Raw genomic sequence first — 17430 nt, 5'->3', positions numbered from 1 at the left:
GGCTGTGGAGGCCCCCGCAGGCAGCAGAGGAGGGGTCCCGAGGGAGACAGGAGGCAGAACTCCCTGGGGGAATCCTCACCTGGCGGCTGATATACAGAAGAGCCCTGCCCTCCTGCAATGTCCTACTTTCTCCCCATTCCCAGCACTGAGGAGGGAAGGGCAGAGAGAGAGGAGGAGAGGTGGGGGGAGGCCCAGGACAGCGGGCTACTTCTCTGGTGTGGGAGTGGCTGAAACCAGGCTGGGAAAGCCAGCCGAAACCATAGCACAATGCTGCTTTATCAGGAGTTTCCAGGCTGGGACACCTGGAGAGGAAGCAGGGAGGGCCCAAGAGGGAGGCCCTATGTGGGGACCCTGCCTGATGACCCCACCTGTCAAGGCGTTCCCCTTCATAGTTCTGCTGCAGCCTGCCTGGACTGAGGACACAACAGAGGGGGCGGGAGGGGGGCTTCGTTAAGGGGGTAGCACAGGTGGTGTGCCATAGTGGTTGGAGCCAGACTGGGCAGCCAGCAGCCTGGGGCCAAATCCCAGCCCTGCTGGCTCTGCAACCCCAGGCAAGTCTCCCAGGTTCTCAATTTCTTATCCTATGAAAGGGGAATAGTAACACCTACAACGTGGGGGTGCTGGGAAGATCCAATAGGTTCGTTCACAGAAAGAATAGTACTTTCTGTGAACACTACAATATAGACTAATACTGAGTAGTAATGCTAGCAGATAACTGTCTTTGAGCACTTGCTATGCATTCTGCCTGATGATTATGCATTTATAACCTCAAGACAACCCTATGAAGAGATACCATTAACATCCCATTTTACAGATGACACTGAGGCACAGAGAGGTGAAGTGACTTGTCTGGGATCACACAGCCAGTAGTGGCAAAGCCGGCTCCAGAGTCCATGCCCTCCACTGTGTCAGACAGGTTAAGAGCTACAAATAGGAAAGGGGGGAGGGGAGAAAAAGAGCTACAAATTGGAGCCAGGTAAGCCTGGGTTCAAGTTGGAGTCAGGCTTACTTGCTGTGGGGTTTCCAGTCTATGCCTTCTCAGGTAAAGTAAAAATATCACGAATAGACAGCTCCCAGAAAAGGAAGCTCAGGTGGCTTTCAGTAAACACAAAGACTTTACTCATATTAAAATCAGAGCCACAACAAGAGTCATTTGGTACCTATCTGACAGGCAAAGTTTGAAGCATCAGATAACACCCTGTCCACGTGACCAGCATGTGAGGAAATCTTGGTGCCATCAGCCACTGGGATGGGGGGTAGAAAGGGGCACATGCTCTCAGGAAGGCCAGAACACCGCTGGCAAGCTACTGGACCCCAGCCCAACTCCAGAATCCACAGCTGTTTCACAGGCACGCGCAGCCCTGTTCAGAGGAGGGAAAGCCCAGAAGGGCCTGAATGGCCATCTGCATGCCACGGAACATGACAGCCACCGCGAGCACAAGGAAGCACTCTGTCCTGACACAGAACTTAAGAGTGAAAAATGCTGCCCTAGCTGGTTTGGCTCAGTGGATAGAGCGTCGGCCTGTAGATGGAAAGCTCCCAGGTTCAATTCTGGTAACGGCCACATGCCTGGGTTGCAGGCTCCATCCCCAGTAGGGGGCGTGCAGGAGGCAGCCGATCAATGATTCTCTCTCATCATTGATGTTTCTATCTTTCTCTCTCTCTCCCTTCCTCTCTGAAATCAATAAAAATATACTTAACAACAACAACAACAAAAATGAAAAATGCAAGGGGGCAGGACAGAATACGAACTTAACAACAACAACAACAAAAATGAAAAATGCAAGGGGGCAGGACAGAATACGAACATGGGAAGTTGGCTCCACTGGAGTAAAAACCAAGGGGGAGAACATATGTAGGAACAAATACCACAAAAAAGAGAACTGGGAGCAATGGCTGCCTCTGGGAAAGGGCCGGCCAGCCAGAATGGGAAAGAGGCGTCCTTGTCACTGTATGCCCTTCTGTGCGGGGCTCAGTGTTTCAGTGATTACTTAGGAGAATAGATAATACATGCACATGGAGCAAAAATGTGTCTTCTTAAAATTAAAGTGCAGGAAAAGAGAAATGAGGTTAATAACACCTCCTCCTCAGGGTCTGCGGGTGGTGCCACTGTGCTGATGGCCATAAAGCACGATCCAGCGCCTGGTAAGCAGGGAGCTAGGGCTAGTGCAGTGTCACTAGAGGCTGGGAGCAGGTGAGGTGGATACCTACCCCCGCTTACCGTGTGCCAGGCAATGTGCTAAGCACTCTATAGCCTTACCTCCTCCAATCCTCCCAACAGGTTACGAATGTCTCTTCCTCAGGGGCCCCAGCTGGGGAAAGTGGGCTCAGGCTGAAGGATGTGTGTGGCCTGTGTGGCCCTGGCAGAGAAGTTGCTATTGCCCCTGAGGGCGGCAGCAGATCACCTCGCACCCTGGGGAAGGTCAGGGTGGGACCAGAGGGCCCCATGGGACAGGCTACAGTGAATAGTGGCTTCTGCCGAATCTGCCATGGTTGGCTCCCTGGGACTTAGGAAAGCTCCCCTGCTGACCCTCCTTGCCCCCGCCCCCCCACCCTTCCTGTGGGCCAAGGCAGCTGGCAGACAATAAGCCCCAGCCCCGGATGGGTGGTTGGGGCGGGAAGGGTCCCATTTCCCTAATTGTGCCTTGGAAGGAGACTGCTTCCTGCTGGCTGCATCTGTGGCCACCCGGCTCGGCTGATGGGAGAAACAGCTGCTGGGGACACCCCAAGCTGCGTCTGGCCAGGAAGTCTGGCTCACTGTGAGCCAGCAGGACAAGGAGAGGTGAGGTGATAGACAAAAAAGGGAAGAGGGTTGTGGGGGTCCCTGAGGGAGGTAGGGACCCAGAGTCCAGAAACGATGCAGGTTGAACAGGCTCCCAATCCTGGGCCCAGCCGGTGTGGCTCAGTGGTTGAGTGCCAACCTATGAACCGTGAGATCACTGTTTGATTCCGAGTCAGGGCACATGCCTTGGTGGCGGGCTCAATCCCCAGTAGGTGGTGTACATGAGGCAGCCGATTGACATTTCTCATCGATGTTTCTATCTCTCTGTCCCTCTCCCTTCCTCTCTCTCTCTCAAATCAATAAAAACGTATTTAAAAACAAAAACAAAAAACACTTCCAAATCATTGCAAGTAACCACAACAAGCAGCGACTCTGGAGCCCAAAGGTGTGGAGTTTAAGTCCTACCTCTGCCACTTGCTTGTTGTGTGACCTTAGACAAGTCTCATTCCTCTCTGGATCTCAGTTTACTCATCTCTAAAATGGGGATGATAACAGTACCTACCTTGTAGGTTGTCGTGAAGATCAAATGAGTTAATGTGTATAAATCTTGGCCAGCACATAGAACCCTCCTCCATCACTGCCACCCTCGTCCTATGCCCCCTCTTCTATTCAACTATCACAGTACCTCCCCTCGGATCTCCCTGCCGCTGCCCTCCATGATCAGTTCCCCACAGGGTAGCCTGAGAAATCTTTATGAAAGGAAACCAGACATTGCTTAAAGCCCTCCAATGACTCCCCATTACACACAAAATGAAATCCATCCTTCCCTCAATCTGAAAGCACCTGCTCTACCTTCCACATCCTCCCCACCTCCCCAATCTCATTGCCGCCACTGCCACACTGGCCTCCTTGATGATACTTGACCATCCCAAACTAATTTGGACCTGAGGGCCTTTGTACTTTCCATACTCACTAACTGTTGTATTCTTTGTAGGCCTGTCTCACTCTTGCTGATCAGATGTTCCCTCCAGAAAGTTCTCAATGACTCCCCAGGCTGTGACAGGCACCTCCTCTGGATTCCTACAGTCCATGTGCCTCCCCTATCCCAGCCCTGACCACTCTGGGCTGTCACTACCTGAGGACAAGTCTGTCTCTTTCATCTATATATAAAAGCCTAAGCGACAGTTACAACTGAACGACCCCAACGACAAGTCGACCAGTCGCTATGATGCGCACTGACCACGAGGGGGCAGACGCTTAATGCAGGAGCTACCCCCGGTGGTCAGTGCGCTCCCACAGCCAACCTCCCCTGGTCCCTCCCCCGCTCCATCCGGCAGGCCCCGTCCTGATCAGGACTGGGCGAGACAGCCCCGATAGGCCCTGATCATCGGCCAGGCCTAGGGACCCCACCCGTGCAAGAATGTCATGCACTGGGCCTCTAGTTGTACTATAATACAATGGGCCATGGAAAGAGGGATGGGACAATGGCTGTGTTGGTCACCACTGGGACCAATGGTCAGACACATGAGTGTGGCAAGGCTTTGCCCTTCCCTTCCAAGCTTCACCTTCTCCTTCCCTGCCTCCTTCCTGAGGAGGTTCAAGGCTGTATAGTTTCCTTCCCCAACTGTCAGCCCCGGGAGAAGCCCCCAAGGAGAGCTGGGTCCAAGTTGCAGTCACTGTCCTGGATGCCCTAGAAGACAAAGGTCGAAGCCCTCTGGGGCTCAGCGGTGCTTGTCAGGCCCCACCTAAGCCCATCACATGAACCATCTCCCCAACTGTGCCCCACCAGCCTGGGAGGCCATAAAACCTACCATCTCATGACTGAATAAACCATCTCAGCAAGAGCCACAAAAGTGACCAAAGCAGGACGCAGAGGAAAGGGAACCCGCAAGTCCTATTGGGAAGCACACTGGTACAAACATTTAGGAAAGCAATTTGGAAGGCAAGCAAGACATGTGCCAAGAGAGACTCTGGCCATTGATAGTATAAAAGGAACCCCTTTCTAGAAGGTTCACTGCAGTGCTGTTTGTTACAGTCCCAATGGGAAACCACTTAAATGGCCACTGAAAAGTGAACTCCTGTGTGGCAGAAATCACAAAAAGAAACACTCGACAGCAAGGAAAACGAATGACTGCCCTAGACCTACACACATCCACACAAAGAAATACCCTAATGCTGCATAGAAGCAGGCTGCTCATCGTGACCCATTTACATGACCTGTAAAATGGTGGTGGTCAACCCTGGCGGGCCATGAGAACCTCATACTATTGCTGGCCCCGCCCCAGACCAGGAACCCAGGCCAGAATATCTATGGTGGGCCTGGGCAACAGGGTTTTGAAAGCTCTCCAGGTGACTACAATACGTAGCAATGTGCAGCCGGGGTTGAGAGCTATTGCTCTAGAATTTGTGAATATAATTAAGGACAGCAAAAGTGTGACAGCCTGCAGAGAAACGCTATACACCAAATTCCAGGACAGGAGCAGCCACTGGCAGGGAGGACTGGGAGGGGTGGGCTTTTAATTGCATCCACTACATATTCTGTCCCAGGCCGGATGCTGGAGATGTCGGTGTTCTGGTATATTGAAAACTCTATTTTTGTTGATAGTCTAAAATGTATCATAAGGAACAAAACTGGCTACTTTTTTTGATAGTCTAAAATGTATCATAAGGAACAAAACTGGCACATAAGAAATCTCTTGCCCAAGGTCCTACGGCTGGTGACAGGGCAGGGACCAGAACCTGGGTCCTCAATGCCAAGCCCCACCGCTCCTTGCCTGTGCTGAGCCCTGAGATGCTGAGTGAGCTTGTACCACAAGGGCCGGGCTGGCCTCACAAGGCTGCCTGGAGAGTCCACCCACTCAGTGACACCGCCAGAGCCAGGGATGGGGTGGCTGCCAGAGAAAGCCAGGAGGCAGGCAGACAGAGGCCCCTCCATCATCTCTAAGGTAGCAGGAGCAGCAGCAACATCAAGATTAGTGCATACACAGCACCTACTGTGTGCCAGGCCTTGGGCACACTGCACACTGTGCATCCTCACAGCAATTCTGTGAGGTAGCCACTATCATTAGGCCCATTTTTCAGAAGAGGAAACTGAGGCCCAGAAAAGTTAAGCTGCCCACGGTCACAATCTGTGAGTGATGGAGCGGGGTGAGAACCCGGCATCCCTGCTCCAGGGTCTGCTTTCCGAACTACTCCCTAGTATTGCCTCATAGCTCCAGGCACAGGAAGCTATTCATCCACCTCGGCTCCATCCCCCTCCCAGACTGACACCCTAGTGGTCTCACACAGGCCTGCAGGCGTAAGCCTACAGGCTGCCTGTGACCTACAAGCCCCCTGACCTCCACTCACAAACAGAACTTTTCCCTCTGCCTGGTTTGCCACTTCCCATTCGTCCTACTCATCCTTCAGAACTTACCCAGGGGATGTTCCCAGGACACAGTCCCCAGCCCAGGTTGGGGCCCAGGGTCCGGGCACTCTCCTGGCTCCTGAACACGTCCTCGCAGATTATGTCTTCTCCGACCAAGGGACACAGAGCCCCAGCGGCTCCATGTGTCTGGTCCACTGCTACAGTTCCCGCACCCAGCACAGTACCCAACATTCAACCCCCACCAACAGAGCATCCTCTGCAAGCCAGGCAGCGCTTCAGGTGGGGATTCAGGGAAAGAGCAACATGGAGCAATTTCTGCCCAAGGAGGGGCTCACATTTTAGTGGGCGAGGCTGACAGCCAAGGTAAGGACAGAGTGAGGGCTGGGGAGAAAACAAACAAAAAAAAAGAGTGTCTGAGGGCAGGGAGAGCTGGGTGGTCCTGGTAGGGCTGTGAGTGAGTGACAAATGAGAGGGGCAGGGTGGGAAAGGATTCCAGGCACAGAGAACAAGAAGGTCACAGACCTGCAGGTGTAAGTCTACAGAGTTGAAGAACAGCAGAGAGGCCAATGTGGTTGGCCTGAGGCGAGGAATGGGGAGAGCAGTAGGAAATGAGGTGGGAGCAGTTGAGGACCATGATGAGAGCTTAGGGTTTTAAGTTACAGAAAACACCCAATTTTGTACAGGGTACCACCCAAGGACACCCTCCCAGCCAGAAGCCCATTAGACATACTTGGACTCCAGGCCACCCACAAACACCCCACCCCATAAGCCCAGGGGAACCTCTCTTCCCAGATCACACCCTTCCATGGAGGCTAACCAGACAATCCTTTCCTGCTCAGGGAGTGGCCCAGCCTTGCCCAGTCTCTGCTTCCAAAAACAGACCTTCAGCCCTAGCCAGTTTGGCTCAGTGGATAGAGCGTCAGCCTATGGACTGAAAGGTCCCAGGTTTGATTCTGATCAAGGGCACTTGCCCGGGTAGTGGGCTCGTTCCCCAATAGGGAGGGAGAAGAAGGCAGCCAATCAATGATTCTCTCTCATCACGGATGGTTCTCTCTCTCTCTCTCTCCCCCCTTCCTTTCTGAAATAAATAAATATATATATATATATATATATATATATATACATATATATATTTATATATTTTTTTTAAAAAGACAGACCTTCAGCAATTTGCAATGTAGTGATCAGGGGAAGGAGCTCTGGGAGTCAGACCCAGCCTGGACTCTGCCTGTGACTTAGCAGAAGCTCTCTGAACCTCACTTTTCTGTCTGTAAAGTGGGCCTATTTAGTACCCACTTCACAAGGTTGTGGTATAATAAGACCAGGCACACAGGGCACTGAGCACTGTGTTAACCCAAATTAAATATTAACCAATATTGTGATTACTTAAGAGGCAGTAGGGCATAGAACTCAGCCCAGAACTTCAGAGGTCGAATCCCAGCTGCACAACTTCCTCATTAGGTGACCCTGGGCAAGCCAGCCTTTAGGAAGGGCACCAACCCCACAGGGGTGTAGTCAGGATTCAATACATAAGGCGTTTAGAACAGGGTCTGACACACAGTGCTTTATGACTGCTATTATTGTCATTATTTGTGGAAGGGGGCTCCCCTCTCCCCCACCAAAGATCACCTTTGACCTCTCTCTTAGATGTCCTGTCCCCCACCCCACCCGGGCAATATGTCCCACTTGGGTTTTAACTTCTGACCCTTGGAAACATGATTTCTCCCCTTTGTCCATGCCTCACCTTTGATCCCATAAAAGATGCCCCCCAACCTAAATCTCATTCATCTGCTCCACTGGTTGCTGCCATAACCTTCCACCTGTCCCCTTATCCCCCTAAGATTGTGACCTTTGACCATCGGAGGCGCACCCTCTCCTCCAATTATTATTTCGAACCCCTTTTTTGACACTCGCCCCACCCCCCTCTAGCACGCCCCCACTTTAAATTTCGAACTTTGCGCTACTCCCGGCCACACCCCCTTCGTAAGTTTGACCTTTGACCTCCTCTACCTTCGACCCTGACACCAGGCACGACCCTTCCCTCCACGAGTGAACTTTGACCCCAGCGGCCCCGCCCCCTCTTTACGTTAACCCTCTCCCACCGCCATCGCCCCGACCACCCCATTACCCTGGCCAGACTGCTTATCCTACCGGCTCGACGCCGTAGACGCTCGCGGCCTAGCTGCTCGGCTCGGAACTCCGTGCCTTCGCGTCGCCCTCAGGTCTCATGCGCCGCCGCCACCGCGGCCACTGCCGCCGCCATGTTGAATCCCCAACGAACATCCGGGGCTTTCCCCCTTCGCCGCCCACCAGTCCCTATAGCAACAGGGCTGACCGGGTAGGGGGCAGGGCCCGCTTAGGGGCGGAGCTGAGCGGCTGGCAGCGCCCGCTCCAGCCTCTGATTGGTGCAGATTGTCCAATCGGAGACCTTCGGGCGGAAAATGCCAAGCTGGGATTGGGAAATTTGGAAAAGGTGCGGGGAGGCTGGATCCCAGCCCACTCTCGTTCTTAAAGGGGAAATGACTATTCGCTGGTAATAGTCATTCCCACCTTCCCCGGAAAGAAGTTTAGGGGTTGGAAGGCAGTAATGGGACAATAATGACCAGAAACAGTTCTTAAGCATTTGCTATCTGCCAGACACCCAGCAAGGCACTGTCTTGCTGAATACTCACTACACCCCGGTTGTATTATTGATCACCGTTTTACAGATAAAGAAACTGAGGCTCAGAGGGGTCTGGGATTACCAGAAGTAAATAATGAGTTTTGGACGACGGTCTGTCTGTCTGAGTCCGGGAACTTTACCTGGAACCAAGACTCTATTTGATCTTAACCTTTTAAATAAACTTTTAATCGTAATTAATTTGATATATGCACATATGAAAATACAAAACACCGCACCAGAAATCATAAACTAAACTCGGACAACGTGTTCTATGATTTCACTCACTGGTCTCCAGGCCTTTGCTCTTCCAGAAAAATATCAGGTGCTCTTACACTTCAAGGTCTTTGCATTGGCTGTTCCCCCTATCTGAAATACACTCTTCCCCCAGGTATTCTTTCGGCTCCTTCCCTCTGCTCCTTCAGGGTTTTACTCAAATGACACCTTGTCCATGGGACTGTTCCTCCCACCCTAACAACAGCAGCAAATATTCCTCTTACATGCTAGTAAATCCCTTACCTTGCCTGTTTTTTCTTATTTTCTGTTGCTCAAAGCACCTTTTAACATGCTGGATAATTAGCTATTCATAGTTGTTGATTTTTAGTTGTCTCCTCTGCTGGAATGTCAGCTCCATGAGAGCATGGATTTTTTGTGTTTTGTTCATTGTGCATGCCCAGTGCCTGGCATTATTGGCATGTAGATTAGATGCTCAATAAACATTTGTTGAATGGATAGTTGGATGAATTGTAATCCCATCTCCTCAGAGATACTCTTAAATGTTTAATGCATCTCCCCTGCCCCAGCACGGTGTCTAGCACATAATAGGCATTTAATTAATGTCTTCGGAAGCAATGAATGAATAAATGCATGATGAGTCAGTTTTTTTCTGTATTTTTAACTACATTTTAAAATAGAACCAGAAACACACATTTACAAGGAATTTTGTATCTTTTTACAGAGAACGAACTGATGGTTGCCCGATGGGAGTGGGGTTTGGGGGGCTGGGTAAAAAAAGTGAGGGATTAAGAAGCATATATTGGTAGGCAGACAATAGTCATGGAGATGTAAAGTACAGCATAAGGAATATAGTCAATCATATTGTAATAACTATGTATGAAAGGGATCGCATGGTGAGTTATATAAATGTCTAACCACTATGATGTACATCTGGATTAATATAATAATGGATGTCAACTATCATTGAAAATTTTTAAATATGTAAAAAATAGTAAAGAATTTTGCATCTTTTTAAACAAGGGTATAAATACCACCAATATCTTCCCATGCCATTAAGTATTCTTCAGGATCAGGGGTCCTCAAACTACGGCCCGCGGGCCACATGCGGCCCGCCGAGGACATTTATCGGGCCCGCCGGGTGTTTTTGCCGCCGCTGCCTGTCCTGCTTAGCAGCCGACTTAGCAGTGTGCATAGGAATTTGTTCATAGGTGTTTTTTTTTTTTTTAGCTATAGTCCGGCCCTCGAACGGTCTGAGGGACAGTGAACTAGCCCCCTGTTTAAAAAGTTCATTAGTTCAAGTTCATTAGTTTTAGCTTTTTGGGTTGTTTTTTTTTTAAATCCTCACCCAGAGAGAAACATTGATGTAAAATGTGAGAGAGAAACACCTATTGGCTGCCTCCTGTATGCATGCCCAACCAGGACCTAACCATAACCTGGATATGTGCCCTGACCAGGAACTGCACACCGGCCTTCTGGTGTTTGGGCGGATGCGTCAACCAACTGAGCAATGGGGCCAGGGCGACCATTAGTCTTGTTCTTGTTGACCTTCTAAGCTGTGATAAATATTTTGCCACTATAAATAATCTCTCCCCACAAATAAATCAAAGCAGCCAAATATTTGTGCACATCAGTAATTATTGCCTTTGGCCCTGGCCAGGTAGCTCAGTAGGTTAGAGTGTCATCCTGATATGCCAAGATTGTGGGTTCAATCCCCCATCAGGGCACATACATAATATGAATGGAACAAGTCTCTTTCTCTCTCTCTCCCTCCAATCAATAAATAAAAAAGGAAATAATAATAATTATTACCATTATTTCCTTTGAATAGATCATCACAAATGGAACTGCTGGGTCAGAAGAAATGCACATTTTTAAGATTTAATAATAGTAGCAGTTTCCATGTTCTAGCATTTCTGTGCATGGTGCCAGGCCATGTAATTTTAACAGCAGTAGCTATGACTACCCCTGTTTCCCAGAGGAGGAAACTGAGGCTTACAGAAGTAATTTTGTTTGCTCAAAGTCTCACAAGCTAAGGGGCGGAGCTGGGACTCATCCCCAGCTTTGACTCCCAGGCACTCGCTAACTGCCCTCTGCTGCCTCCACACGGCCTGGGACACACATTGCCAAATTGTGTTACAGGGATCCAGTTCACACTCGCACCGGCATTCAGAGGAAATACGACCTTTACATAAAGTATCCTCGCCAGCATTAAACATTCTTGGTTTTGCACACTTTTGAACTCTTTATCCTTACAGAGTTTCCATTAAAAAACACACACACAAGCACTAGCCGTTTGGCTCAGTGGAGATAGAGCGTCGGCCTGCGGACTGAAGGGTCCCAGGTTCGATTCCAGTCAAGGGCACGTGCCCAGTTTGCAGGCTTGATCCCCAGTGGGGGGCATGCAGGAGGCAGCCGATCAATGATTCTCTCTCATCAGTGATGTTTCTATCTCTCTCTCCCTTACCCTTCCTCTCTGAAATCAATAAAAACATATTTAAACAAACGAACAAAAAACCCACACATACAAGGCTAGTAACTGAAATGTCTGCACTTTATTCGGGTCACAGTGATAGGAGGAGAGCCAGGTACAGCCTTTGCCTCTTCAATGCCCTGCACAAATTGCAAGGCATTAAGCTCTAGAACTCATTTTTAAGGAAGCACCCTTGTAACTTAGTTGGGAATCTGTCAGACCCCTGGAACAAGCCTGGTGACAGACCTGCTCCAAGGGCTTACTCAGGATGGGCTATCAGGGCCTCTTATTTTGGGGTTCTGGGAGAAAAAATATCAGCTCTAAAGAGCCTCCTATAGAGAAGACTTCCTGGAGGTGGTGGTGAGGAGATGACCCTCAAAGGATAGAAATAGGAAAGGTGGGTGAGGTACATTTGGATTAATAAAAATGATCCATTTCAATACATCAAGAAAAAAGAGACGTGACAACATATGAATGGCAAGCAAAGCTTTCTTCCATCATATGTAAAGAGCATTTAAAAATCAATATGAAAGGTGAACATACAATAGAAAAATAGGCAAAGGACATGAACAAAAGTTAAAAACACAAACAACAGATAAGAAAAAAATGGAGTTGGCGAATAAGAAATTAATGAAATGGCTATTGTTTAAAAAAAAAGAAACAGCCAAAATGGAGTCACTTTTTTGTTTGTTAATTCTCACTCAGGGACACTCTTTCCATTGACCTTTACAGAGAGTGGATGGGAGGGAGAGAGATAGAAAGAGCAAACATCGATGTGATGTGATAGAGACACATCGATTGGTTGCCTCCCACACTTTGTGTGGGATCCAGTCTGCAACTGAGGTATGTGCCTTAGACCAGAATCAAACCCGCAACCCTTCCGTCTGACGGCCAACGCTCTAACCACTGAGTCAAGCTGACTAGCGCAAAATGAAGTCACTTTTGCTAAACCAGTCACCAAACCGAAGCTTAATAATTAACCTAATTGCCGTTCCAGCCTCTCCCAAGAGTGGAGTTTTAAACCAATCAGTCAGGAATTTATTGATAAACACTAGTGATATAATCTGCCTGATAAGACACCCATGCCTTCCCCTAAGGCAGTGGTCGGCAAACTCACTAGTCAACAGAGCCCACGATGGAAATTTCTTTTGAGAGCCGAATTTTTTAAACTTAAACTTCTTCTAACGCCACTTCTTCAAAATAGACTCGCCCAGGCTGTGGTATTTTGTAGAAGAGCCACACTCAAGGGGCCCAAGAGCCGCATGTGGCTCTAGAGCACAGTTGGCCGACCACTGCCCTCAGGGAAGGTGGTCTTGCTTGAAAAAATCCACTCTTGCCCTGGCCTGTTTGTCTCAGTGGCTGGAATATTGGTGCCAAAGGGTCGTTCGTGGGTTCAATTCCTGGCTCCGGTCAGGCACATGCGGGAGGTATGATCTCTCTCTCTCTCTCTCTCTCTCTCTCTCTCTCTCTCTCTCTCTCTTTCCCCCCCATCCTCCCTCCTTTCCACTCTCTAAAGATCAATGGAAAAAATCCTCAGGTGAAGATTTTTAAAAATCCACTCTTTTCTTAGTTCCATCCTCTTTCTGCCTATTAAAACCTTCCTCTTTGTATAACTCCTTGATGCTCACTTCTAGTTGCTAGATGGAGTGCTACCTGATTAACGAATCACTTAATAAAGCTAATTAGATCCTAAGACTTACTTTGTTGAGTTCTGTTCTTTAATACTATTAAACAGATCTCCTTTTTTCCTATTTATTTACTTATTTATTTATTTCTCCCATGGACCCCTTCTGGGCTGCCCCAGCCTTCACCACCCTATTGTCTGTCTGTCTCTGTGGGTTATGTATATATGCATACAAGTTCTTTGGATGATCTTCCCCCACTCCCCCCTTGCCTCTGGGGTTCCGCAGCCTGTTCCATGCTTCTGTGTCTCTGGGTCTGTTTTGTTCACCAGGGTTTTTTTATCCATTAGATTCCACATATCAGTGAGATCGTGTGATACTTGTCTTTCTCTGACTGGCTTATTTCACTTAGCATAATACTCTCCAGGGCCCTCCATGCTGTCTCAAAGGGTAAGAGATTCTTCTTTTTTACTGCTGCATAGTATTCCACGGTGTAAATGTACCACAGCTTTTTTATCCATTCATCTACTGATGGGCACTTGAGCTGTTTCCAGATCTTAGCTATTGTAAATTGTGTTGCTATGAACATAGGGGTGCATACATTTTTTCTGATTGGTGTTTCAGTTTTCTTAGGATATACAGTAGGTCCTCGGGTTACATCGGAGATCCATTCCTATGGCGCGACGTAACGCAATTTTTGCCATAAGTCAGAACCCACCTACATTAGCACCTACGTCACTCACATGGAGCATATACACAGCAGTAATGAAGTGAAACAGTAAAAACAATTTAAAAGAAAGATAACAATTCCTGACCTTTACTTATGGTAAATAAATAAAAAAAAACATGCCAAAACCGGTTTGGCTCAGTGGATAGAGCGTCGGCCTGCGGACTGAAGGGTCCCAGGTTCGATTCCGGTCAAGGGCATGTACTTTGGTTGTGGGCACATCCCCAGTTGGGGGTGTGCAAGAGGCAGCTGATTGATGATTCTCTCTCATTGATGTTTCTAACTCTCTATCCCTCTCTCTTCCTCTCTGTAGAAAATCAATAAAATATATATATTTTTAAAAAATAATAAAAAACATAAAGCACATATGTACATATGTCGAAATGATGGAACTTTTTTAAAATAAATACTGTAAATGGGAGATGGCAACGTAATCATGAAATGATGTACATCGAGTCTGCCTGTATTTCTAGAAGTGGAGTCACTGGGTCAAATGGCAGTTCCATATTTAATTTTTTGAGGAAACGCCATACTATCTATCCTATATAATAAAGAGGTAATATGCAAATTGACCCTCACACCCTCACAAGATGGCTGCCTACTACCAGGCCAGCAGGGGGGTTAGTGAGGGACGACCAAATGACTGAACAAGCAGGCTGCATGGGATGACCTGGCCGGCAGGGGGGCCAGTTAGGGGCAATCAGGCCGGCAGGGGGTCAGTAAGAGGTGACCAGGCTAGCCGGGGGCGGGGGAGTTAGGAGCAACCAGGCCGGCAGGGAGGGGGCAGTTGGGGGTGACCTGGTCAGCAGCGGGGGGCAGTTAGGGGTGACCAGTCAGGCAGGCAGGTAAGCAATTAGGAGCCAGCGGTCCAGGATTGTGAGAGGGATCCTGGATTGGAGAGGGTGCAGGCTGGGCTGAGGGGACCCCCCATTAAAAATTTCATGCACCGGGCCTCTAGTATATATATAAAAGCCTAAGTGACCATTACAACTGAACAACCAGAATAGCCGGTTGCTATGATGTGCACTGACCACCAGGGGGGCGACACTCAATGCAGGAGCTGCCCCCCTGGTGGTCAGTGCGCTCCCACAGCCAACCTCCCCCAGCCGGCCAACTTCCTGGGATCGCTCCCCCCGTCCGGCAGGCCCCAATTGGCCTGGCCCTGATTGGCCCTGATCGCTGGCCAGGCCTAAGGACCCTACCCGTGCATGAATTTCGTGCACCAGGCCTCTAGTGTTCCATAATGGCTGCACAGATCTCCTTTTTTCATCTCTTAGAAAAAATATTTTTTAAATATTAAGTCAGTTCTGATGAAATACTAGATAACAGCCACTCTCATACCCCACTTGTACCACTGATCTGGGGCAGGCTTTGGCAATATCCATCAAAAGACTTAACAATCCTGTCCACCCTTTGATATCTACTTCCAGAAATTGTTCTTAAAGGAAAAGAAAGGCATAGACAAAGGTGTAAATGTGCAGCCATTCATCATTAGTTTTTTTTTTTAGTAAGAATTTTTAAAGTCATGATTGTTTCTTAATTTGGTGTATTATACTGTACTTAACAATTCTCCTTGCACATTTAGGTTGCTTCCATTTTTTTTTTTCACAGTTCTCTGTGCCAGGCCCTCCCTAAACACTATATGATTTTACCTGTCTCCTCACTTATCTAGAAGATGGGATCCTTAGCCCCATTTAACAGTCCAGGAAACTGAGGCACGGGAGTAGGGTGGGAAGTGGAGCAAAGTCCCACCACCTCTAAGCAGCTTTGCTGGAATTTTAACCAGGAAGTCTAACTTCAAAGCTGATGTTCTTAGAATGGCTCAAATTCATTCAATAAATGTATTCATTGAATGCCATCTGCATGCCAAGCCATATTAACTAATGATGACTTCAAACATTTATTGAGCATTTTCTGTATAGCAGGCCCTTTGCTATTTCACTTAATCTCTGCAACAGCCCTATGCATGCCATTCAACTAATGTGCGCACTGAAGCATAGAGAGGCTAACTAACTTCTCTAGAGTCACCCAGCAGCCTCGCTTCAGGGTTTAGGCTCCTCTTTCTCTTCTTTTTCAGAGAACAAATGCTCAAGAAATAGAGAATAAACACAGGAACAAATAAATAATAGAACAAAATAAGGTGATAGCGGAACTCAAAACATGTCATGAGATACGTCCATGCAGCCACAGAATGCGGAAGACACAGGACCCCGGGAGGCCACCCTGAGTGTTTACTCAGGAGAAATGAAGACATACACAGGGCTGGGCAAACGGAGGTACACAGCTGTGAGGACGCAAAACAGGGAGTTTAGGAAGTAGACCACAGGAATGTATAAGTGATGAAAGCCGGCAATCTGAGCACTTATGAGACTGTACCTAAGTGAGACTGGGCCATTGTAGTATTCTTTTGAGTTAATAAAGCTATTGTAATAATCATCATCTGCATGTCTTTTTCCATTTAAACCACTATAAACCCACTTTTGCCCACCCCTGTATATCCATGACTAGTACAGGAATGTTCAAAGCCGTTGTTCTCATAATTGCCCCAAACTGGAAACAACCCCAAATGGCCTTGAAATGGTTAACAGATAAATAAATACATTGCAGTAGATCCATTCCATGGGACACTACTCAGTAATAAAAAGGAACTGCTGGTAAGCAGAACACCGTGGATGAATTACAAATGTGTTAGGCCAGGTGAAAGCAGCCAATCTCAAAGGGTTACATAGTACCTGCTTCCATTCTGGAAAAGGTAATTCTGTAGTGACAGAGAGCAGACTGGTTATTGCCGGAGGCTGGGGGACAGAGGAAAGGATTAATGGCAAAGGGGCGGAAGGGAAAGTGGGGTGATGGAAATATTCTGATTCTTCATTGTGGTTACATGGGAATGCACATGTCAAAACGCAAATTGTACACTTTCAAAGGGTGGAGTTAATTGCACTAAATTACATCTCAATAAAGTTATATTTAAACTAAAATGCAGTAGAATAAAGTATGAACTTCAGTTAATAATAATGTATCAATAGTGGTTCCTTAATTGTAACAAATGTATTCCACTAAGGAGAAGATTTTAATAACAGGGGAAACTGGGTATGGGGTTTATGGGAACTCTATACTATCGATGAAATTTTTCTGTAACTCTAAAACTGTTTCAAAAATAAAGTTTACTTTTTAAACTAAAAAAAAAAAATCAACAACAGAATGGAGATGATATTCTGCCCACGTTAATTTATGTGGGAAAGAAAAGCAGGGTACAAACTCACCCATATCATATATTAGTATTTTCCATATATATATATATATATATATATATATATATATATATATATATTGATTTCAGAGAGGAAGGGAGAGGGAGAGAGAAACATCAGTGATGAGAGAGAATCATTGATCAGCTGCCTCCTGCACTCACCCCACTGGGGATGGAGCCTGCAACCTGAGCACGTGCCCCTGACCGGAATTGAACCTGGGACCCCTCAGTCCGCAGGCTGACGCTCTATCCACCGAGCCAAACCGGCTAGGGCTTTTCCTTCTTTTTTAAAATTGAGACATAATTGACATATAATATTGTGTTAGTTTCGGGTGTACAACATAATCAATATTTGTTTATACTGTATTGCCAAATG

General features: G+C 47.7%; 1 protein-coding gene across 2 annotated transcripts in view; it reads right to left on the bottom strand.

Annotated features, from left to right (window-relative positions):
- PAK4 (p21 (RAC1) activated kinase 4) overlaps positions 1–8358 on the bottom strand; it is a 49051-nt gene extending 40693 nt beyond the window's left edge. For both annotated transcript variants that reach the window (XM_028142733.2, XM_028142735.2), the window contains exon 1: positions 8241–8358. The gene's annotated coding sequence lies outside the window, so the exon portion shown is untranslated. The remainder of the gene's footprint in view (positions 1–8240) is intronic.
- Between the last annotated feature and the right edge of the window lie 9072 nt (positions 8359–17430).

Source organism: Eptesicus fuscus, chromosome 21 (genome assembly GCF_027574615.1).
Source record: "Eptesicus fuscus isolate TK198812 chromosome 21, DD_ASM_mEF_20220401, whole genome shotgun sequence".
NCBI classification, from domain to species: domain Eukaryota; kingdom Metazoa; phylum Chordata; class Mammalia; order Chiroptera; family Vespertilionidae; genus Eptesicus; species Eptesicus fuscus.
Note: the sequence above shows the minus strand (reverse complement) of the source record. Positions and strands in the feature narration are given on the sequence as shown.